Source organism: Eretmochelys imbricata, chromosome 1 (genome assembly GCF_965152235.1).
Source record: "Eretmochelys imbricata isolate rEreImb1 chromosome 1, rEreImb1.hap1, whole genome shotgun sequence".
NCBI classification, from domain to species: Eukaryota; Metazoa; Chordata; order Testudines; family Cheloniidae; genus Eretmochelys; species Eretmochelys imbricata.
This window is the reverse complement of record NC_135572.1, coordinates 80,952,911-80,977,784: the sequence shown is the minus strand read 5'-3', so window position 1 is coordinate 80,977,784 and position 24,874 is coordinate 80,952,911. Positions and strand designations below refer to the sequence as shown.

At 37.7% G+C, this 24,874-nt stretch overlaps 1 protein-coding gene and 1 pseudogene across 4 annotated transcripts in view; both read left to right on the top strand.

Moving 5' to 3' along the window:
* Window positions 1–24,874, top strand: part of TBC1D4 (TBC1 domain family member 4) — a 159,416-nt gene that overhangs the window by 24,841 nt on the left and 109,701 nt on the right. The window lies entirely within an intron of this gene.
* LOC144259777 (U6 spliceosomal RNA) lies at window positions 23,519–23,638 on the top strand (annotated as a pseudogene).

The following is a 24,874-nucleotide window of genomic DNA, read 5'->3' as shown; positions in this document are numbered from 1 at the left end:
CTTTTGGTACTTCGATTACTAATAAAGACTTAGAATATTCTATCAAACAGAACATTTAAGAAGAAAGTATGAGCAATTTAATCAGTATTACCTAAAACCTCACTCCCCTTTCTTCCCTTCATTAAGCAACCTCCATTTGACCTCTTTCTTGATTCTACTACCCCTGTTATGGGTTCATTGTATGCTAAGAAGCCTGTGAGTGAGAAATTAACAACTATGGAGTGTGCACCATTAGGGAATTTATAGTGTGATGGGGAATCCGTTCATGTTGTAGGGTTTTTTTTCCTGAAATCCCCTTTAATTCTGCCTGTTGTGTATTCACCTGTTTATAAAAATTCTGTTTACCCTTAAGAGTTTCCCAGCATTTGGTTTTTACTTCTATTTATAAGGGCTGCTGAATCAGCTGTAAAAATCTGCCGTTGGCCAAAACTTGGCACATACAGCCTACTGTAAGAGGAGGAATATTTTTAAAAATTGCTTTGGAGTTTAAAGTAATTGTTTTTAGTTCTGAAATTTAAATTTGCCATATTACAATGATTGTAGGATTTTTTTTTAAATCCCCCCACCCAACCATTGTTGCATGTCTGCTCATTGCATAGCAACAATTATCAATTAAGGTGATGATTAGATAGAGATGTTTTGGAATGGCAAGATTGGCATGGTACATCTTTAGAATAAAAACTCCTCTTTTGGGCATAAACTGTGCATTTGTTTTTTAAATCACTTAATAGCAAAACACACACACTAAGCATTTGATCTTCCAAAGAACTCCATGTGTGTGGACTGCTGTGCATACACAGAGTACCACTGGCTTTCAGCACAAGTGCAGGAGACCAATCAACCACAACTTGTCATAGGATTAAGACCATAAGGGTCTACATAAGTAGAATGTTAACAGCCATAATAGTTTGTTCCATAAGAGATGCTGGGAAAAGTAATGCAAATGAAATTGCTCAGTCATCAGACACAATTTCACTGTGGAATTTCCATAAGTATATTAGAAACTTTCGTAGAAAAAAAAAAGAGGGGTGGGGGACTATTAATATATTGCTATATTTGAAAGTTTAAACATCCACTAATCAGGAAACAAAGACAAAATACTGAAAAAAAACAGTCATTTATTGGGACAGCCTTTCATGTATACCAGAAAAGTCCAGAAGTTGAAAGATTTATTTTGTTTTCATTTTGATTGTTTGCATCATGGTAGCTTGCTATACTCCCAGTCAGGATCAGGGTCCCATTGTAAACTCAATGTAATTTTTAAATAAGATGCACTAAATGAGTGTGAAACTGGGAAGCAGGTGAAGAAGAGTAACAGTAAGCAATAGAACTAGTTGAAAAGTTTCTAATTTTGAAATTTTCTCATGGAAAAGGGGAAAACACCTTCCCCCCCACCCTGCGCTAGCAATAAGATCACAACATATAATTGGTCAGCAAGTGCACTTATTTCTAAGCCACAGTTCTGCAGAAGTCAAAAGCATTGAGAACTAAGTACAGAGAGTGACATTTTAAAAAGCTGTTTGAGTTATCAGAATAAAAACAGCACACATTCTTAAATAGGCAAAACTATTTTTTAAACAGTAATCTGAAATTAGGCACTTAAATCAAGGAAAAAAATTCATCACCGGAGAAAGAACAAAAAAAGAAAAGTTTCAGCTCAAACACACCTCCTCTGCCCCAAGTTGTAAATCTGTGATAAAGGATTAAAATGAAAGTGTTTCCTCCATCATAGCTACAAATTAGATGCCACGATCCTGTGACATTTATTTTGTATCGGTTTGGTGCTTTAAAAGACTAACTTAACACTAGGAGGACCAAAATTTGGTCTGCCTTTTTCATATTACTAGTATGTGTACAAGTCCATGTAATTTATGGTTTCTTCAACATGTCAGTGTGCTTGCTTAAAAAAACAGTACTCTCAAGGAGCCCTGCAAACCCATGCATGTACAATTTTGATAGACATTTTAAACTAGATCTACAGGAGACTAAATGGATAGTAATCATTTGCCATCGAAAACCATTGATTAGGTCATTGTAAAGTTCTTTTGAGATGTCCAATTTAAAACGATGACATGCAAAAGATTAAAAATATAGGCCTAGGCTCATTTTGTGCTGAGACCAAGGCAACCTTAAAATTCTTAATATTTCCAAGTCTGGGCTTGCCTGGCAGAGCTTTCAGTATCAAGTGATATATGTTAACACTCCCACCCTCACTGAAGGGACAGGGCGCTGATTCTTTAAATCAGACTTCCTTTCTCCAAAATTTTACCTGTTTGAAGTTAAATCTGTGTTTTGTTTTGTTTTTTAAAAAAAATCAAAGTTTTAGGCCTTAGTGTTGCAAAAGTTTAACTTTTTTCTTTAAATGTTTTGTTAAACTGGTGCAACTTTTATGCATCAGGCACAGATCTTTTCCTTTCTCATTTGTTTGGCTTTCACTTGTCATTCCATAAATTCAAGAACCATCAGAACATCTTCCTGCCTAGATAAGACCTAAGCTAAATAAATGTAAAGATTGCCTTCTTTTTAAATCAAAGAAGCACAAATGGAGACACACCTAGTATGCAAGATGATTCTAGTAAAATAATGCCATTTAAGTTTTTTATTCTCAATTCGCTTCTGTATTTAGTTGTGTGTTGCAACTTAAGTTCCTGCATACAGCTACAAGATGACATGCAATACTTAAGCACTATTATAATTATTAGCTCCTGGAAAAACATAATTATATTTCAACGGCAATTAAGGGAAATGAATCTCTACAGTGAATTTTTGGCTATTTGTTCAGAGACAACCAGTTTTCTGAAAAATCTGGGCTTGCATGTGAATGCATGCTGTTAGTGTTTTGCAGGATAAAAATTGTAAAAAGTTTTCTCCCTATTCAGTCTCTGCAACTGTGAACACTACTTGTTCAAAGGAGTTTACTCCAATACATTTCTTACTTCTTATACTAGATAAATATTTTTAAAAAGTAGCTCTCAAAACGAGTGAGCTAACATGTATTTTATAATGCAATGTACAATGTAACTTACTGAAGAAGTTCAAATCAAGATGTGCATTTGATTAGTTACCCCACAACACAAAAAAACAAGGAAGGTTTATTTTTCCCTGTACTCTGCACTTTTAATCACAAAATGCTGTGAGGTAAATATCCATTCCGTACAAGACCTTCATTTTTAAATAAACTCTGTGCTCCTAAAAAGGTGCTGTAGTTCTAGAGATTGAAATCCTCTGTCCACAGCATCGGTAGAATGTCTGCAGCTGTATCAGCTTTCCTACGTTATCCCACATACCTCAAACCTGATGAGGAGAGAGAATGTCAGTTCACCTCTTTAACTTCATTCACTCGTTGGCCTCTGAGTTGAGACTAAGAGGAAAAGGAGAGAATAAATGTGACGTAAATATTTATCCACAAAAATCTTGACTGATATCGGCTTGTTTCATGTAGATGAGTGAACCTGCAACGGGAATTACGTTGTCTCTCCCTACTTGGGCCAGATTCAGATAACTGAGCTAGAGATTGTGGCTTTTCCAATTACCTGTGCCTAAGACATCCATTCTCTTAACAAGTTCACATTTATAGTGGTAACCTGACCATGAGGGCTTGTAATTTGCAGTATGTTGTATTGCTGATGGATATGGAAACCTCCTAGACACACTGCAATACATAAATAAATGATTTAAACCACAAGCTTAAAACATTACTTTTATATCATAGCACCTCTCATTTAAGGGTATGTATATACTTAAAACGATACAGTGGGACAGCTGCGTTGTTGTAGTGCTTCAGTATAGATACACTATGCCGACAGGAGGGATTCTCCCACTGGTGTAGGCAGTCCACTTCCCCGAGAGGCGGTAGCTAAGTCGACAGAAGACTTACGGATCAGAGTGTGCTTTTAAAAAAAAATTTACGCTGATGTCAAAGTCAGATTCAGGACTCACATAATTTGTCAGACCACTGTGTTTATTAGCAAAGTGCTTTGCCAATGCACCCAGATATGTGAGCCCCTCTCTGAGGCTCAAGCTAACTTATTTATACAGATAATCCAAAGCCAATTTAATATAAGAGACAAAAGGAAGCAGAAACTGAGAAATATACATACATATCTTATTTGCATACTCACGTTTATCAATCTCCTAGCTCAGTAGGAGCTCTAAGTTAATTAGTTTGAGTACCCATTGTCTCACACTCCTTAATGTTTCTCTTCCTGACAACTATATTTCAACAAACCCTTCAAGTAGCATTTCTTTAATGAATTATAATTTCAATATAATTCATTCTACTTTCACACTGAGAACCCAAAAGAAATTTTGCTCCTTATTTTTACTGAATGGGGAAGCAGGATTTGACCTACTCCAGGTCTGACATCAAGTGAGAGAGATGGGGGTATAGAATCCTGGGTCTAGGAGTTTCATTCCAGGACCTGACTAACTATAGTACTTGCTCACAGATGGAAGTTAAGGTCACATAGATCAAATCTTTAATAACTACAGGACACCGATAGAAACAGTTTGGTTTAAATTATGTTCCAGCGCTCCATCTCACAGCTGCTGAATTTATTCAGGAGGCTCGCTGGTGGAGGATCATGGAAATCTGAAAATGTGGTTTTACTTTGGAGGCAGTGACCGTGGAAAAATAGTACCAGTTCAATCAACTGATATTCTACCTGTGTGTGTTCAGAACCCTGTGTGCTTATTTAGTGACAAAACCAAATACCCTTTTTTATTTTACTCCAGTTAGCCAGCAAAGAGCCAAAAAAGCTGTGGGAGAGTGAATTAGAGTCAGTTCCGCCCCCCCCCCCCCGCCCCAGATCAGCAGAATTAGCCAAATTCAAAGAGCAAAGCCCAGTTCTACTCTAATTACACTTTCTATATCACATCAAACATAAGGTGTTTGTCTTCACTTTCACTGCCTTTCGTGGTCTATCCCCACTCTCCTGATCATCTCTCATTCGTTATCAAGCTGTCAATGATCACATCAATGTATTAAATTTTTAAACAGGTACCTTAATGCTTTTTCTCACACTGTCCCACATGTTTGTGAGGTGCTTCCTATAAACATCTGCAACGCTACCTCATTATCCTCCTTCAAAACTCCTTGACAATGGTTCGGGTGCTGAGATCACAGCCTGTCATGCTTACCAATATTATCTCATTGTTTCCTGGTACTACTCATCTGTCTATGTATCTGTCCAAGTATACTTAGATTGTCAGCTTTTGGGGACAGGGACTGATTTTTTTTGTCCTTTTTGCACAGAACCTAGGACAATGGGGTCCTGGACCATGACTAGCGCTCCTGGGTGCTGCAGTAGCAATACAGATAATAAATACATGACTAGAGATAGAATTGGTGACCAGGGGGCTGTACAGTTATAACTGAAAGCAGAAGTTTGCCTGCAGATTTTTTTTTTTTTTAATAAAATGTGAAAGCCAGGACCTCCACAACTTGACTTTTAAATCCCAGGTTGAGTTTGCAGGATTAGCAATTAGAAGTAACATCCTGACTTGTAAGAAGAGTACATTCCATATTGATATTACAGAGAGTCAACTCATGATGACATTTTTCAGAATGTAGCTGCTCTTTAAGAGTAATTGACAAGTAAAATCAACTCTTAGATGATCCATTGCTGATGAAAGCATGCATATGATTTTAATATAACTTGGCCTTTCATCTCTGTGATGCAGTGTGGCAGGCACCTATCAGTGCTGAAGTAGAGCAGTTCAATACACTATTAAATCTAGTGGTTGAATACTAGAAAATATCCCAAGATTTTCAATACATTTCTAGGGAACAATCTCCAGTTTATCATTTTAAGTTCAGAGGTCATTTAGACTAGCTGTTAGGGATCAGGATTTGAAACAGGATCTTTTACAACACAGCAGAGCAATTTTGATTTTCTTTGAATTTGAATTTTTAAGGTTGTAGTTAGAGTAGTAAGGACCCAGTGAAGCAAGTGTGGCTGTATATTGGGGCAAAAAGAGCTCTATGATGCTTTCCTGGGGTGCCCAGGACTTAGTCACCTTATTACTGCCTTGTCTCCAGAAAATGGGAGTCTTTATTGTGGCACCTAAGTATGACCTCCCTGACACTGTCACAGTCACTCAAGCAGTCTTCAGTGGGCTTATGCCAGCCCTAAGATCGTCTTGCAGATTAACACCAGGGGCATCCCTGCCCCTGAGCTCCTCTGAAGTGTCCCTCTGCAGTATCCTGTCACTACACACTCACAAACTTAGCAGGTAAGCTGTCCCCAAAGGAACAGTGTACACAGCTTGACTGGTACAACTCAGGACCTTTATAACATCACAGCACAAATATATTTATAGTGAAACAATTGTAAGTCTGTCATCAAAGGTTTAGATTTAAGAGATAGTGAGTAAGGATAATACATGGAAACAAATGATTACACCCATAAAACGAAACACAATCCTGGGTCAATACTTATCAGTGATTACCTTTCCTATTTAATAGAGTTTTTCCCAAGTATTCTTTGACAGAGCTGCTGGTTTTCAGTTAAAACCAGGATCCAAGCATTCATAGACAACCCATGGCTTTCAAGGAGTTTTCTTAGTAAATGGATCCCAAAATGTTTTGTCCTGCAGTTACAGTCCAGCAAACCTTTGAAGTGCACCTCCAGATAAGTCTCTTCTCCCCCATTGCTTGTTTTTCATGTTGACTTCACATCCCCGTGAAAGAATCTTTATTGGCATTCAGTTCAAACCAGTGATGAGAGACTCGTTGTGAAACAATATAAAGCTTAATGTACGGGTCAGTTCACTACATGGACAAACACTACTGGCCTGAGAGAAAATCTGTCTCTCCTGGTGACTCATACCTTGATATAGATTCTCAGGATATATTTTCATACATGTCCACAACTCCTTAAATAGTATCTGTACATACATTGTGCAATGATATTAATGACCAGCATGCTCTTGGCTTTCATTTAAGATCTTACATGGCCCTCTTTATGGAAAAAATGCCATGAAAGCAATGTGTTATGTGCATGAGCTTATCGGATCTGATAAGAGTTGCTGTTCTAGAACAGTGAACCCACCCTTTGCCATTTAGCATGAGAAGTTCTGGGGGTAACAAGTTCATTGCAAAAAGAACAGGAGTACTTGTGGCACCTTAGAGACTAACATATTTTAGCCCACGAAAGCTTATGCTCAGATAAATTTGTTGGTCTCTAAAGGTGCCACACGTACTCCTGTTCTTTTTGCAGATACAGACTAACATGGCTGCTACTCTAAAAGCTCATTGCAGGATCCTAAAGGTGGATCTTTCAGTAGTTGGAAGAACCTGACAGTAACTAAGTAGAGCAAAAATAATGGAAGATAACAAAAAGTTTCCTCGCTTCCCCAGAAGAATTCAAGCTCATTTCCATCACAGCTACATGATTTTCTTTCCTTCTAAATTGAGAGAATCCATTTCAGAAACTGCTGTATAAAATTGAATGAGACTAGTGCCAGAATTATCCTTATTTAGAGTTACTGTAGGTTATGGATACTTGAGTTTGTATTGAAGTGTCAAAACTGGAGCAGCCTTTTTTATTGAAAGTGATTAAAATCTTCCCATCTCTTGATTAATGTTAGAATAAACTCTTTTAAGAAGACAAAATAGTACGGGTTTATTTTTTTTTAAATAGACTTGCACCAATTTCCATTGACTCTGATGGGGTTTGTGGTGGTCAACAATTCTGAAAAATCAAAACATTAGTGTTAGAGTTTTAAAAACTCTGACTGCAACAATTTGCTTATACATAATTAATTTACCTAAAAAAACCAAAAACTTCCTTACCAATTCTCAAAAAGAAAAGGAGTACTTGTGGCACCTTAGAGACTAACCAATTTATTTGAGCATGAGCTTTCGTGAGCTACAGCTCACTTCATCAGATACATACCGTGGAAACTGCAGCAGACTTTATATATACACAGAGAATACCTTACCAATTCTGTTCCATAGTTGTTCAATTTTCCAAATCAAGATTTTTCTATGTAAAATTTCTGTAAGATAATGATCAAATCTTAGGCCTGGTTCTGTCTTTCACCCTAAAGAGTCCATTTTTTATTACCTAAACTATGATAATACAAACATACATATAAATCAGTAACCACCTATTTCCTGAAATGGAAGTCAAGATAAGAGACTATTGAAATAATTGGGACCGCTCATGATAGCGAAGACGAGCATGCCACGAACTGCATGATTGGGGTCTTATGTATCAAGATGGGGATTAAATCAGTTTGTCTAAACAACATTGTGACCTTTGGGGAAAAGGCTAACTAGAGTTATTCTAACTTTTAGGCTTTTAGAAATTGTTGAGTTTTTTCATTATCACTCAAGTTTACACAGTGCAGTTATTACAGGCACAAAACAGTGTTTTAACAGTACTAATAAAATCGTATCAAACCAATGAACACTGATTAAAAGTATGTTTAAGGAAGTAATTCTTCACTGGGGTCACATACAAGCAAAAATTTAAGACTGGCACTTCCCTTGAGAGAGCACTTTTTAAAAAGTCTAGAGCCAAAGGGCTCCAATGACCAGCCAAAACAGAGCAGAGCAGAGAACTAACATAACCATATATGGAATATTACAAATCAAGTCTCATAAGGAAATAGATAAAAGGCCAAGCAAAGTCTTGGATAACATGAATAAAACCGTTAAATAAACTCATTGTCAACAGAGGCTTTTTCAGAGCAGTCTAACTAGCTGAGCCACTTGAGTTCTTGTAACCTTGACTGTAGAAGTTGGAGGCAGATTAGGGTGATATGGAAAAATAAACCAACAAGTCATAAAGGACCAGAGTATGAACACCAGTTCTTACATATGAGCAAGTATTATTCAGAGTTTAGACACACTCATTCTTAAACATAGTAAGAATTAGTGTTTTTAAGTTTTGGAGTAGAGACTTGGATTTAGGACTTTCACACCTAACACTAGTTTTAGTCCATCTCTAGGGACAATGGTGGGCCCTTATACTGCAAATTACTTCATGTAAACTTAAGGGCCAATTAGTATGAAGTAGTTTACTGCATCAGGATATTAGATGGCATCTGCACAAAAATCTGAGGAAGCAAAGTCAGTTCTCTCACTTACAGTCATCCAAACATTAAGAAGGAAACCTCAGTAAAAGCCACAAAAACAACAGTAGCTTTGTGTTTTTGTATCATGAGCATGAAGACTAAATACACTAAGTGGTAAGCTTGTAGGTCAGGTTAAGGAATGAGGGACCAGTTGTTTCTGATATTAACTCTAGTATCTAGAAAACTACATACAAGAAATGTTAAAATACACAGCATACAGGAAGAAAAAATTAATAGCTAAACAACCCCAAGGATCTCCCTTTTCATAAGTCTTCCTTTAACCAAAACATCAATTTCTCCTATTTCACATATTACCTTTACACTGTGATGTGGGACTTGCTGCCTGGTGCTGTATATATAGAACCCTAGCTCCACCTCTTTTAGGTCTGTCCACTACCAGCATTCCCACAGAAGACCATGAAGAACCTACTGGGCATGCTCTGTAAAAGTAAATTTCCTTAAAAAGGACCCTGTCTATGTTTATTTATCCTCATGAATAAGATGGAAGCTTATGCTATATTTCAGTCTATAACCAGAAACAGAAGAAGAGCTTTCCCTAAAGTAAGTTTTTAAATATCTACTTGCTCTAGTATCCCATGTTTGAGTATGATACCTGTAAAGCTATGAGGGATAATACAGATTGGGAGAAAATGTAACAGTTTATGGTAGTCATCTCAGCTGAGCAAGTATTTAGTATGAAGTGTTCTGCTTGTTGGCAAATTAACTCTGGAACTTTTCTTGTTAATTACTTTATCCTTTATCAACTACAGCTGATAAAGAATAACACCACCTCAGGGTGATTTGTCTCCTACTGTTACAGAGATGCAACCCCTCCCCTCCCCTCCTCAAAACAGGAAAAAAAAAAAAAACAACCCTCTCCAAATAACAACAAAAACCTATCCAAAGCCTGATCATGTTAGTTGCAAAGTCCCGCAAAATAAATAAAACATGGATATAGTTTTAACTTCTCTAGGTTTGGAGGTTCAAAGCTTTACTTTTTTTTTCTTTAATGTTGTTTTAAATAGCTGACTATTCGGGGAATGCTTCCTTACAATTCATCTTGTTAACTTCAGTAGGATTTTCGCTTCCCTTCACCATGTATGACTTTAGAATAGCTGATTTTATTTTTTTTTAAATGACTGAGGTTAGTAGCCAAGACACTTGCATACACTTTTCTAAGCACGTACTTCTAAACTTTTTTTCTCTGAATGTCTAGTTTTCCCTTTATCCATTGCTCTATATGTATTTTTAGCCTCTTCTCATTTTAGCATTCTCCCCCACCTCTTAGTTTGAGAGCTGTTATTCATGCTTTAATTCTCTTCCATAGTAGTGGTTGCTGTCAGGATCTGTTACTACTTTTCCCTCTCTTTTTTTCTTCTTCATAACAATGATTTTTCCTTTGGAGGAGTGAACTGGAAGCTGTTTCCTTCAGAGCCTTTCTGTGCTACTCTTTCAGCAACTCCTCTAGCTAACTGAAAGTATAGTTTTACCTCAAGAGCTATACACACTGCCTCTGCAGAACTCTGACAACCCTCCATCTCCCATTGCTGGTGCAAGCAGCAGGGATCAAACTCAGTCATGGTTATGGGCTACCAGTAGAACAGTGGGACATTTTCCCCACTGCTTTCATCTGCCTCAGTCTTTTTAGCACTTCTATGCCACATTCCATGCAAAGTTCTTAAAGTGCTTGTAAACAATTAATATTAACCTGGCAACACACCTGTGAAGGATAGAAGTCCTATGAGGGAATGGAGGCATGAAGATCTTTCCCCAAGGTCCTAAAGGAGATTTGTGGCTGAACAAAGAATTAGAACCCTGATTTTTTTCTGAACACAAGACCTGTATGCTTTAGTCACAAGACTATCCTTCCTCTATCATTTCCCTATCCCCATTTCTTTGTCTACCTTTCTCTTTATTTCTGTTTCTCAATCACCTGTTTGTTCGCCTGCTAGGGCTGCTGCTGTGTCCTTATGACCTTGTTTAGATGGAGAAATTGTTTACATATCTATTGCGGAATGACATTAGCTCTCCATATGTCCCGCTGTGGGGACACTATTACAGAGTGATTGCTCACAAAGCGGAGTAATTATTTGGGAATAAAGTGACTTATTCTGGACTAGAGTGTGCACAGGAGGAGCTATTCTGCAATAGCTTTGCCAGTCAATTTCCCCATCTAGACAAAGCCAGCAGCATAGGAATAATAGTAAAACCAGCAATATAGGAACAATTCTCTTCTGTTGGATCTCCTGTGGGGTAACTTCAAAAATGCGGTAAGTGTGGGAAGAGTATGTGTGTGAAAACAAAGGGTATGTACAAGCCCACCCCCAAATTTCAGTCTCTGCCTCTCCAGACAAACTCATTTGTTCAAATGCTGATGATTGTTAGGTGACTTAAGCACAGTGTATGCTGAGGCATGCAATGGAGCTAGAAGTTTTTGTTGTGGAAGCTTTTATGTAATGGTCTACAAACATCTGGGAAGAAAAGCACATTTGGAGTACAAATGCACTGAAATGTTTTTTACTGTTCATCAGGGTATTAATTCAGCAACTAACAAAGTTGGTATGTTTCATCTTTTGTTTTCAGATAATACTTGGAAATAATAATTCACTGTTACAAAGGGTCTGAGGAGCTTAAAGTGTGCAGATGTAATCCCCTTTTTACAGACTATTGAATTTCTTAGCCTCATTCCACTAGCTTGCCTATAGTCCTAGAATCAGCGTCAGGGTTGGGAATAGAACTACGTTCCCTTGACTCCTAGGGCCCTACCTCATGGGGGAAATAAAACCTTGAACTAGTTTAGACAATGCTAACTTTAATAACTGAATGCAGCTAAAATCTTTCTGTCTCTAAAGCTGATCAGTCTGCTGCCATCTCAGATCCCAAGAGCACATAGTCAGTGTCTTCATTAAAGTTGGACTTTTAAATATAGTGAGTGTGTTTGTGCATTAAGAACCAAATGTGAAAAACCTTAAAACAATGCTAATTATTTCATGAAATGCTGTCCTCCCCTGAGCCATAATAACTCTTAAGTGTTTACTAGCATGGTGTGTGAAGCCTTCATCAAAGCACCTATTATAAGTCTCCAGGACCAACAGAGATTGAAGATTAGTCATACATTCCTATTTATTTAATTCAGAATGTTACAATTCCCCTTGCCTACTGGGTTCTCTCTCTCCCCTAGGAACTATTATGTGAGAAGAAAATTTCTGAACACATTTAAAAAAGATTAATTATTATTATTATTTATTATTTATTATTATTATTGTTTTTAATTATTGTAAAGCATGTCAAGGCATTTCACAGGCATAGGGCAGCATAGAGGTTGAAGGTGTAAAGCCAAGAACACATGTTTCAGAGTAGCAGCCGTGTTAGTCTGTATCCACAAAAAGAAAAGGAGGACTTGTGGCACCTTAGAGACTAACCAATTTATTTGAGCATGAGCTTTCGTGAGCTACACCTCACTTCATCGGATGCATTCAGTGGAAAAAAGTACATGGTAGCACATGCCTGTTGTCTCTTTGGTGAGTAGTATCATGAGCTGTTGCAGGTGCTGTCTTGAATGGCAAATTGAGACCAGTTCTGCTATGACCAAAGTATCCTGTTAAATGATTAATACGTGTATTATAGTTGCAGTCAGAGGCCACAGTTGAAATCAGGGGCCCCATTATGCTAAGTTCTATACAAACACAAAAGGAGACATGATCCTTTTCCCTGAAGAGCTTGCAACTTAAGAAGGCAAGTGATAGACAAAAAGAGAACCAGTTGTGGGGGTGGGGAGAAGAACAATACAATCAAACATTTGCTATTTTAAATAAAAGTGTAGTTCTGTATGTCCATCTATCTCTCCATGGATAACTGGCCGGGACTATTTACAGGGATTGTGGCAGAGGTGGATCTTAAGCAGGGATTTGAAGGATCAGAGTGTAATTACTTATGGATCAGTTCAGGGAGGGAGTTCCATGTATAAAGGGTAGCATGGAAGAATGCAAAGAGACATTTATGATAAGCTGCCAAGTGGGAATGTGAGGCTGGTGAGCAGAGGAAGTGGGGGTGTGACATGATAAGAGAAGAGTGGACAAATGTGAGGAAGCTTGAAGGTAAGGAAAAGTGTGAACTTGATGCATGGGCAGTCAAAAGAGGGGGAAAGGTAGTCAAAGCAACAGTCAAGGAACATGATCGCAGCAGCTGTGTTGTGAGTGAGTTGGTGGGAGTTGATATGTGTGTGAAGAGGTTGGAGAGGAAGGAGTTTACAGTGATAAAGATGTGGATAATGAGGACCTACATCAGAGTTCTGGCTGTCTGGACAGAAGGCAGTAAAGAAGACACAGACGTCATGACTTCATTTTATGGATCACAAATTAATTACATAGTCATAATCTGTTTTATTATTGAACAGCTCAACTTCACATGCTTTGAGAACTACACACTTCCAAAGATCATTTACAGACAAAACTAGGAACCTATCATACATTATAGGACTAGATTTTTCATTCCTCGTCAGAGCGAAATTGAATTTCAAGATGTGAAAATGGATGATGCTTTAAACGGTTATAAAAGTAATTCACTGGGACAGCTTCGTTGGTTGTTTTTCATAATGAACAATAGTGGCTGCATTTTTATGGGTAGACCTGGGGTTCCCTCACAACACTGAAATGTAAATACAAAGCTTGTAATGTCTTGAACATCAACCACCACGTTTTTAAAAATCTATTAGCTGCTTACTACTTCTCTGAGCTCTCTTTCTCCAACAATCTACTGCAGTTCAGAGGTGAGCTGTGCCATTGGTTTCTCCCTCTCTCTCTCTGGGCACTCTTGCCAAGTGAGAGGCCTATCCTTGTGCATCTCTTAGGGGAATTCTATGATTCAACCCATTTTAGACTGCACTGAGCAGGTAACAGCGCCCCCTGTTTATCAACTGTATTACCTCAGCAGATCCAGCTGGCTTTGGCCCTTGCTATAGCCCTCTCTCCAGGGATTTGTGACTAGTATGAAATTGTTTTGAAAAAGCTATGCTGTGTCAGTACAAGCGTTGTTTGTTTGTCCATAGGAAAATAACAAAGAAAACAACAAAAGCCTACATGCATATTGGCTTACCTAAACTTAGCCTTCCATGCCTGTTTAAGTTGGTCTTACCTGATGCAGGCACCCCCAGCACTGGAGTTGGGTGAGACACACAGCATCTCTAACAGTCTGACCGTATTCCTCAGGTCACAGCCTGTCTTTTTATCCATTTCAGTTTTTTTTTGTTCATGAGTTCTTGCCTGAAGATCTCCTGAGATTTCAAACGGAGATCCTGAACCTGATCAGACTGGTTGGACTTTCTCCAGAGGGGGTTGCAGGTAGTTTTCAAACAGTGGATTCATTGTATTGTCTATTTGAGCGCCAGGCAATTCAATTAGTCATTGCTGGGTCCTTGGATATCTGGGGAGAGTGCCAGCTAAAATTAACCCATAGGGATCCATAGAGCCAGTCAATACACAGTGACCCCCCCCCAAAATCCATAGATAAACATCTGTATTAATTGTACAATTAATACATATCTCCCACATTTTTCACATGTCCTGTATTGTCTGTTCTTTTCCTGTGATGGTTTTATCTTTCAGTCTAGAATTAAATATCTCTGCATCAATAAAGTCTCTTAATACTTTATATTCCAGGCAAAGGACATTAAGAAGTTATCCAAGTTAATGTTTAATTTGCGGAATTGGCATAGTACAGCCATAATTTTTTTTTAATTACATTGAACAGGACATTCATTTTAATTAGCCTCTTCTCTTGCCCATGAAGTATTTTCAAATCCTTTTTACTAACATAGATACACATTTCCTCCATTATCTCCCCCCCCCCTTTCCATATTTATCTAATGTTTTGAAGGTCACTGTCTCAAGAGATGTCTCCTTCACTTGACTATTTGGAACCTGTTGTTTTTCCACAGGAGAATCAGGACTAGTGATAAATCAGCACCTTGTGATAAGTCTTTCTTTACATCCTTACTTCCGGTCCTGGAGGTCTGGAATTCTGCCTCCTTTAAGTATACTTAGATATCTTTAGGGCTGCACAGTGCAATACTGCCTAGTAACAGTGAAGAAAGGAGCATTACTCTAATTTGGACAGCATTGTGATTATGGTGTCCACTTCGTGGGGGAGAGTGGGAAGTGGCTTGTGGAGCCCTGTTTTAAGACGAATAGGGATTTTTGCTTGTGAGTCAATGAGGAATATTGTTGTAAGAAGTCAGAAAATAGTTTTTAATCTTATGGTGTAATACAATACCTAATCTAGAAACTTTTTTTCAGTCCTTTCAGCAAAGCACTTCCATTTCCCACCAGATGAACTAACAAACACTGAGTAAAGAAAGTTAATCTGTATTTAGAAAGCTTTTTTTATCTATTAAAAAGTTAAAAACTATGCAAACATAAGGCTTTTGCAAGTTCTTGTCTGAATTGGAGTGAATCATAGAATATCAGGTTTGGAAGGGACCTCAGGAGGTCATCTAGTGGAACCCCCTGCTCAAAGCAGGACCAATGTGTGAGTGTGAATAATACTGCATGTAATACTCTAAGGGAGGTATATGCACAGTGCATAGTTACTGAATGGCATCTCCATTGATTTACATTGTGTTCCATTAGTAATTCACCCCAGTACCCAGCTTTGCTTTCATCAGAAAATTGTCTGCAAAAGTAACTTAGAATATTGTAAATTCTTTGAATTCATTGAATACAATGGGACTACTCACCTGAGTAATGGAGGCAGGCTTTGGTACTTAAACCTTTCGTCTGATTCTTCGCTTTAAGGCTTCTATATTATGTGTTTTGCATTAATCAGTAGTCTTTTTCTGTTTAATTGTGCTTGCTTTTATTTTGCATAGGTTATGGCAAGTTATGTGCTTTAAAAACAACTTAAATTATCCTCTGTCTCATTGAAATATTTCTTATTTCATTGCTCTTTTCAATTCAACATAGTATGCAAATGTCAGAGGTTTGATTTCACTGCCACGGGACCTGTCCTACAAAGATTAAAAAACTGGATTCTCAATTCTAATGCCAGCAGTACTATGCAACAGTAAACTTTTATCATAAAAATGCATCTTCGATAGGCTACCAAATTTAATGCAAGTTGGCAAACTTTCATCAGATGTACAATTTTCATCTTCTTTGTTGCCACAGTATATTCACTATTAACTCTGAAATCATGAGGAACCTGATACTGTGTAAATAAATATAAAATATATATATGAGTGATATGTGCCAGCAATGCCCCTCTGCCATGTACATTGGCCAAACCGGACAGTCTCTACGCAAAAGAATAAATGGACATAAATCTGACCTCAGGAATTATAACATTCAGTAACCAGTAGGAGAACACTTCAGTCTCCCTGGTCACTCAACAGACCTAAAAGTGGCAATTCTTCAACAAAAAAACTTCAAAAACAGACTCCAACGTAAAACTGCAGAACTGGAATTAATTTGCAAACTGGACCCCATCAGATTAGGCTTCAATAAAGGCTAGGAGTGGCTGGGTCATTACAACACCTAATTTCCGTCTTGTCAGCTGTTTGAAATGGGCCACTCTCGTTACCACTTTAAAAGTAATTTTTCCTCCCTTGGTATCCTACTGTTAATTGACTTGCCTCGTTAGACTGACTTCCTACTTGGTAAGGCAACTCCCATCTGTTCATGTGCTGTGTATTTCTACCTGCTACTGTATTTTTCCACTCCATGCATCTGATGAAGTGGGTTTTAGCCCACAAAAGCTTATGCCCAAAGAAATTTGTTAGCCTCTAAGGTGCCACAAAGACTCCTCGTTGTTTTTGTGTATAAACTGGAACCAATAGGCCCAATCCTGTAGCCATCTCTCAGACAGGACTACAGGATTGGCCCTTATTGAAGTCTAATCCCTCTTTTGTGTTTTTTGTTTGGTGTTAGCTATCTAATTGATTTTCCTGGCATGGATTAAGCAAAATTGTAGGATGGTAATAGCAACAGCCACTGTCGATCACATGAACCTAAACCATTCTTCTGTTGTATTTTTATTTTTGTTCCTCCAAGATTGTTTTGTTATGTTTGCCAAGGGGTTCCATATAGCTTTGACAGTGACAAACAGAGCTCTAGTTCTGCAAAGAGGTAATCTTGCAATTATGGCAAATGTGTGATTGTGCTGTGGCAAGACAAAACACTTTGCTGTGGTCATGTCTCTACCAGATGGTCTATCAGGCCCCACACAATACATTTTTAATGTCCCCAGAGGAACAGATTCATGTATCCCTGATAGCAGGAGTGCAACAAATAAGAAATATTAATTCTGGGCAGTTGAAGACTTCATATAGGCTTCTTTTTCTTCTGAAGAAATAGTCATTTTTGTTTTGTTTGTTTGTTTGAAAAAATGAGACTCTTAATGAAAGATGAATACCTTAGTACTTTCTCTGTGTTTTGCAAAAGGAGTCTGACTTTCTGCTATGCAGTATTTCAATAGCCTGCTGTAGATTACCTTATCAACCTCTGAAAATCTGCCCAGCCTCACTCAGGGCCTTAACTTTTTTGGCCCTCTATTTAGAGGAAGGGCACAGAATCCAAACTGAAGTTCAGTGAGGTAAATGGTAGTGTAAATTACATGTTGGTGTAAGTTACATGTAGAGGGTGGAGTTGTAGCAGGAAAATATTAAAATTAATGCTTTTTCCCTCTTCTTTGCCACTTCTTGTTTACTCTTCTTTTCCTGCTACAACCTTTCCATACCTTACACTGATTTACACCATCATTTTATATCCTCTCTGAATTTGTCCACAGTGAGCCTGAAGGAACCTGCACATAACCCAGGCAGTCTAGAGGTCAGACTACCTGTCGAACACTGCACAGACTTTTTGTGAACATGGCTCTGTCTCTGATCTGTCTGACTATTTTTAGTGTGCCAATCAGTGTGACCTCTAAGAGCCAGGTATCCTGAACTGTGTTACATCCCTCAAGTGAAGTGACTCTCTTTCTTCCAATGTTTTATGTTTTGAAATGAAGGAACTTTAGGCGCACTTAGTAAAATAATGTAAATGGGAGTCCAGGAAAGGAATTTTTAAAGGCTGCTAAGATTCACAAGGAAGTCCAGTAGCAAAGCATATAGCTGGCAGCTGGTTCTACAAGTGACTTAGAATGAAAAACTGGGGGAGGACAAGGAAAAGGAAAAATAAATGTCACATGAAAAACTGAAGTGTTGGGAGGTGATGTATCCTATGTGTTTGGGGAGGTCAGGATGTAACAAAATTTTAGGATGCAATATGAAAGTATCTTAACTCCCCATTTTCCTTCAGTCCATTCCTATCACTTCAGTGTCTTTGAGTTGGCTCCTCCTGAGGCATTGCCTCCTGCCTGACGAGAGGCAGTATTTCAGATCAGAATTAGTCTTAAAATGCTGTTTCCATTTTTAGCCTTCATGCTACCTACTTTCCATCTCCTTGTTTCCACAGCATACAGGAAAACAATGTGCCCATGTCAGAAGCACAGCACCCAGCCTTTTGTTTGTCTTCCAAGGTCTAAACAGCACTGCTATGAAATTCCAGATATTTACCTGCAAATGAACACATTAAATTTATTTGACTTAATTTCCTTTACCCTGAAGTAACATGTATTTTAATAATTTGTAAATGATTTAATCAAATTAAAAGGTTTTGACCTATAATAATCCAAATACAGTCAATAGTGCTAAATTTCTTCCTGAAAAATGCTACATTTTAACTTCTACAGATAGCTATATATTAGTTACATATTCAAAACTTTTTATTGTGAGTCGCACGTTTTTGTGCTTAACTGTGTGCTTCAGTGTATTTTGTCTTTTTTAAAGTTACACAGTACATTCTTATTTGGTATTTCATTTTTATTATTAATATTACTGCAGCAGGGCCTAGATGCATGAGGTTACACTCTCACTGTGCTTGGTACTGTACAACCACATAGAGATGGCTCCTGTCTTGAAGAGCTTACAATCTAAATAGAAAGAACACGAGTACTGCTGGCACCTTAGAGACTAACAAATTTATTAGAGCATAAGCTACAGCCCACTTCATCAGATGCATACAATGGAACATACAGTAAGAAGATACATAATACACATACAGAGAAGGTGAAAGTTGCCATACAAACTGTAAGAGGCTAATTAATTAAGATGAACTATTGTCAGCAGGAGAAAAAAAACTTTTGTAGTGATAATCAAGATGGCCCATTTAGACAGCTGACAAGAAGGTGTGAGGATACTTAACATAGGGAAATAGATTCAGTGTGTGTAATGACCCAGCCACTCCCAGTCTCTATTCAAACCCAAGTTAATGGTATCTAGTTAGCATATTAATTCAAGCTCAGCAGTTTCTCCTTGGAGTCTGTTTTTGAAGATTTTCTGTTGCAAAATTGCCACCCTTAAGTCTTTTACTGAGTGGCCAGAGAGGTTGAAGTGTTCTCCTACCGGTTTTTGAATGTTATGATTCCTGATGTCAGATTTGTGTCCACTCATTCTTCTGCATAGAGACTGTCTGGTTTGGCCAGTGTACATGGCAGAGAGGCATTGCTGGCACATGATGGCATTTATCACATTGGTGAAAGGAGCAGTTGCAGCACAAAGAGATGTAGCGACTTGTCCAAGATCTCACAACAGTGGCAAACTCCAAAATAGAACCCAGGTGTCATGAGTTCATCAGGTGTCCTATCCATTGGACCATACTGCCTGTCTGTCATGTGTCTTCCCTAATTCACTAGACTGCAGAGCTAAAATAGCTGAAACATGTTTCTAGTATCTTCCTATATGCCTGCTGTGCTCCCCATTTTATCCCCTCCCCCCCCCCTTCCCCAGGACCTAATCTCTTTAAAGAGTGACATTCCTGAACAGGTAAAACTACTGAAGATAAATAAAACAAACTTTCTGTCTGTAGACTGTAGTGATACTTTGATGCAAAGAATGATTGCCACCTTGATGAGTACTCAAAAATATTAAAATGAGCAAAGTATGAGTGTATAAACAGTGATTGTCAAACAAGGATGGACAGGTAAACTTGGGACATGAAGCAAAATCATATTCATAGTGACTGAATAATCAGAAATCTTTGTACAAAACCAAAAAACTGATGACCGTGCAATAGCTGCCTTTCCTACTATCACCATAATAAAACTATGAAAATATAAAGTTAAGAAAATATATTCTGTACTGTATATTCACATTTTATAACCCTAAACCTTAAATATAAAAGTGCAGTAAGACAAAGTGAATGAATCTCCATCCTGATAAAATATTAAACTGCACTGTTACAGCATTTCAATAGAAGTGTAGAGAATAGTAACATATATTGCTGGTCACTGCAGCCTCTGGTTTAGATTTTTTTTTTTTTTTCTTCTGAAATGTACAAAAAAGTCTGAGTTCAGTTATGTGAATAAAGTTTTTTTGGCAAACATGTCCTCTAGAGAACAAGAAAGGAGATGAGAACGTTGCAGAATGTTAAAGTTGCGGCCTAATTAAACCACATCCAGTGTCTCCTGTCCCTCTTCCCACTCAATGAGGCTTGTGGGCCGTCTCTATCCAGGATCCCACAGAATCTAGTTAATTTCATGCTGAAAACTGAGTTAGTTTCAGAGTCAAATACTCCTCTGGGCATAAGTGTAGATCTCATTGTTCATAGCACAGCAAGAAAAACAGCCCTTCACCATGGTGAGCAGAGGACAAACAGTAGGAGCTAAAATAGTTATTTTGAATTGTATTTAAAAAAATAAATAGAGGGGAAAAAAGTTGACAGTGTCTTGGCAGTTGGCCAAGAATTTCTTTTTTTTTTGTCAAAGCAAGTGGTTTGGTGATGGATTGCAAACTGGTGTCTGATGTTTGTTTTTCCTTTGCAACTTATTTGGATGCAGCATTAGCTTCCAATGCATATATACAGCAGAGATGCAACTCTCAAGGAGCAGTCTTCCCTTCCAGACCCAAGGGAGTGACTTTGGGGAAACACATGACAAAATAACTTTCAGATGTTATGGATTTTCTTTAGTTTACAATGGCAGTCATTCAGTAAATAGGTATATATTTGTTTTCTTCTATATGTGAGAAATCTTTCTATGCTTAATGGGAATCACCTGTGTGGTGGACTTGTTTGAGATTGTTTTTTAGTTTTGTTTTGTTTTCTTCAGGGTGGGCATAATCTCCTCTGTTCTGTTGCCAGGAGGAGGCTCTACTCCCGCGTGATTCCCCATTCCATTCCCCCTTTATTTTTTAACTGACTCCCAGGCTTGGAGGTCCCTGACTCAGAGAGCCACCATTGGTGAGTCTGGCTCTTTATGACCTGTCAATTCAGTTTCTTCAGCTGGCTTTGCAGGAAGAAGGAGGCGTTGCTGAGCAATTCATGGTGCTTTCAGTCTTGTTTGGGATGAACCAGGCTAACTCCTCCTGCACTGCTGAGGGTGAAGGACCAGTGTGTGGGTTTGGGACCCACGTGTGTGACTTTTTGTTCTGCCTTTGGGCCACTCTAATGGTCACTTGAAAAATAATGCTTCCATCCTTTTTGCATTAAAGCTTTAAACCACTATGAGATCCCTTAGTAAGATAGCCTAAGTTCAGGGAAAAAAATATAGCTTTTTCTTTATTAGAAACTGGTTAATAACAATTATCGTTACCATATGTGACTTAGCTTTCTGACTTGACCTCTCGTCTGACTTCAGCATTTATTTTGAGTTAATAATGTGTTCCAAAATCTGTTTATGCAAACACTTAAGTGAGAAATACTTCCTTTCAAGCTTTAGAAGACACTGTGCATGCCTCATCATTGTAGGATTTTACATAAGATTACTTCATCGAATGGCTGATGCACTGGTTTAATTTTCCTGCCCCCCAATATGAAGTTTGTTAAGTATGTTGCTAGATTGAGTCTACAGTGTGCCAGGAGAAGTTGAATATGAGTGCTCTACCCACAAGAAAAAAATTTAAAAAGTTCCTGATTCCTGTTCCGAGCAAATTAAACTATCCTTGTTTTCTTGCAAGGTTGTTCTGTTCTGCTATCAAGCCTCTTGTACTTGAAGCCAAGATGTCAAATACCTAGATCAGCACTACTACTTCATGAGCAAGATTTATTTATTTATTTTTTTTATGTTGGCAGTGCTACAGAGCTCTCTGGGCCAGAATGTGAATCACTGAGGCAACAGTAATATATCACAGTACAGCAAGACAGTTGTTCCCTCAATTTATCATTTTCAAGAGCAAAATCTGGCAAGTAATTCTTTGGTGGCAGCTAATGTCAGTGTTGCATACAGCTTCTTCTGAAATGGTATCTGTTGTGAAGTGTTCAGTTAATTGTAGAAATACTTCTGAACACATTATATATCTGTATATATACATTGCTGTTTTGCTGAGCAGCAGCATGTGTCAGCAGGCCTTGCAGGTCAGTTTCCTATTGGAAGAAAAACGAGTGACTAAAAGTCTGGGCATAATATTTAATGCAGCTTATCTTATTTTACAATGTGTGTACCGGTCCTCGAAAAGAGGTGGCCACTAACAGCATGCAGATAATCCTCTTTCAGGGATCTCTGAGCAGCACAGAGTTGCTCCTTGAGAATCAGGGAATGCCATAAGAATTGACTTTTGTTAGAGAGATTAAGGCCAAGAGCAAATTCCTTTGCTTCTTACACAGCTCCCTCAAAGAAACTGCACCCAAAAATGAACAACACAGAGTTTTCTTCAAAGACTGAAAATTTGCTTGCATGCTTTTTTTAAAAAAAAGAGAGAGAGAGGAATTTATCAGAACATTTTTATCCTCATCTGGTGACCCCTGTCATAATCATACTTACTGAAAGACCACATTGTCAGAAAGTCTAAATCACTTTATAGTTAAGAGAATTGTGTGTCGTTCTAAGTCTGTTAAGGCTGTTTGCACATAATGTGTCATGTGGACTTTTCTCATATATTTCTGGTTGAGCTTTTTCTGTATAGCAAAGCTGTAGTGCTTTAAGGTAAGGATTATTTAATTTATTTATTATTTAGTTGATGGGGAAAACTAACTGGCTTTCGCCCCCCCACCCCTTAACATAATCCATTTCTTGGGAGCTAGTACAGGAAAGTGTTAAATCAGTGAAATGTAAACATGAATTTATTATCCTGCTGAATGCAGGTCTGTCAGTCAAAGAACCAAGTAATTTGTTGTAGGAATATTATGTGTAATTTAAGATTATATTTTGTTTATTAAATGATAAGATTGGAAGATTTGCACATTAACTAGCTAGATTTCAATAACTTTCTATTAGTGGGTTAAATCCTGTTGTAGTATAAGAGAGCTAATTTAATCTGCTTCTCAACACCTTTTATTGAATTGTGATAAATTCACCATCCCTCTTTCATTAGAGCTAAGTAAGAGTATTTCTACATTGTTAAAACAAATCAAGGGCCAAATTGCCTCAATTTTGCATCCACAACTGATGATGATTGAAATCCCTTTTGCAACTCACTTCGGCAGCACATATACTAAAATTGGAAGGATACAGAGAAGCTTAGCATGGCCCCTGCACAAGGATGACATGCAAATTCGTGCAACTTGGCCCTAAACATGGAATTTATGCTTTCTGTTTTTTACAGCCATATTCAACTACTTTTCAGGTTATGATCTTCCCATTTCACACACTTGACTGTGCATAATGTGAATTCTTGTTTTAATAACATGCTCTTGCTTTAAAAAACTCCTACATTCTGATAGTTTTATATTTTTTTTAAAAAAAGAAAGAAAAATCTACCTTCATTATGTCTAACATGCCCTTCTGGCAAATCAGATTTCTTACAAAATTTTCTGATTAGATTTTTAATCAAATTCTATTTTAAATTCAGTAAAAATACACTACCACCTTACACTTATTCATCCAAAAAATTGCTGTTTTGATTTTTACCTTTCAATCTTATCAGTCTCTTAGTTAGTGTGGTTTATTAATCTTAACGTGAATCATGTGTAATGCAGAAAGCTAAGAAGTATTTGTTTTCGAATAACATTCATAGGAATTAAGTGGCTGCCAGTCAAACTTGCCATGTTACTGGCCTTAATTTGAATCTTGCTCTTGGAAAAAGTAAAACAGAACTGCTGAGGTTCAAGGGAGTGGTTCTCAGATTATGGTCTGTGGATCATCAGTGGTCAGCACCTTTTCTGGTGTTAAATTTCAAGGACTCGTGTGATGAGCTTGGTAGAAATAGATGGAGATATTCTGAGGACCAAGAAGTGATAGACTGGTTATCGGAGCTCTTTTTTTCTGGAAAAGATCTGTGTGATGAAGAAGATGAAGAACCTCTGGATTGGTAATGGAATATGTAGGTTTTTGTTTCTTGGTTTGAATACAGCATTCATTGCTAGTGGCTAAAATGCCTCCCAGTAGCTTTTGGGTTATAACGATAAGTAAATTGAGGCTGCAATTCTGGTTCTAGTTTGCACTTGAAGTGTTGAAATAACACCAGAGGCCGTACTTATGATCTGTCCAGCTCAGCCAGAGGTGGGACTTCAGGGCTGTAAGTCTGGTACCTTTGCTGACCACTAAATGTATTGCTAAAAATCAGTTCATATTGAAACTGTTACATTTGTGTTATGAATCTGTAGACAACTTTTTTTTTTTCACTGTATTGCGACAGCTGCATTGGCATGAAATGGGCTTGTGAACTAACTTGTGTAATATTTGAACTAATGATTTACACTGAAATACATTGTAATATATTTACATTAAATAGTTTGCTAGTAACCATTATGCTTTCCTAAAATACTTGTCATTAAAAATCCCCATATTCTAGGTTATTATTAAAGTGGCCAGACACTTCCTA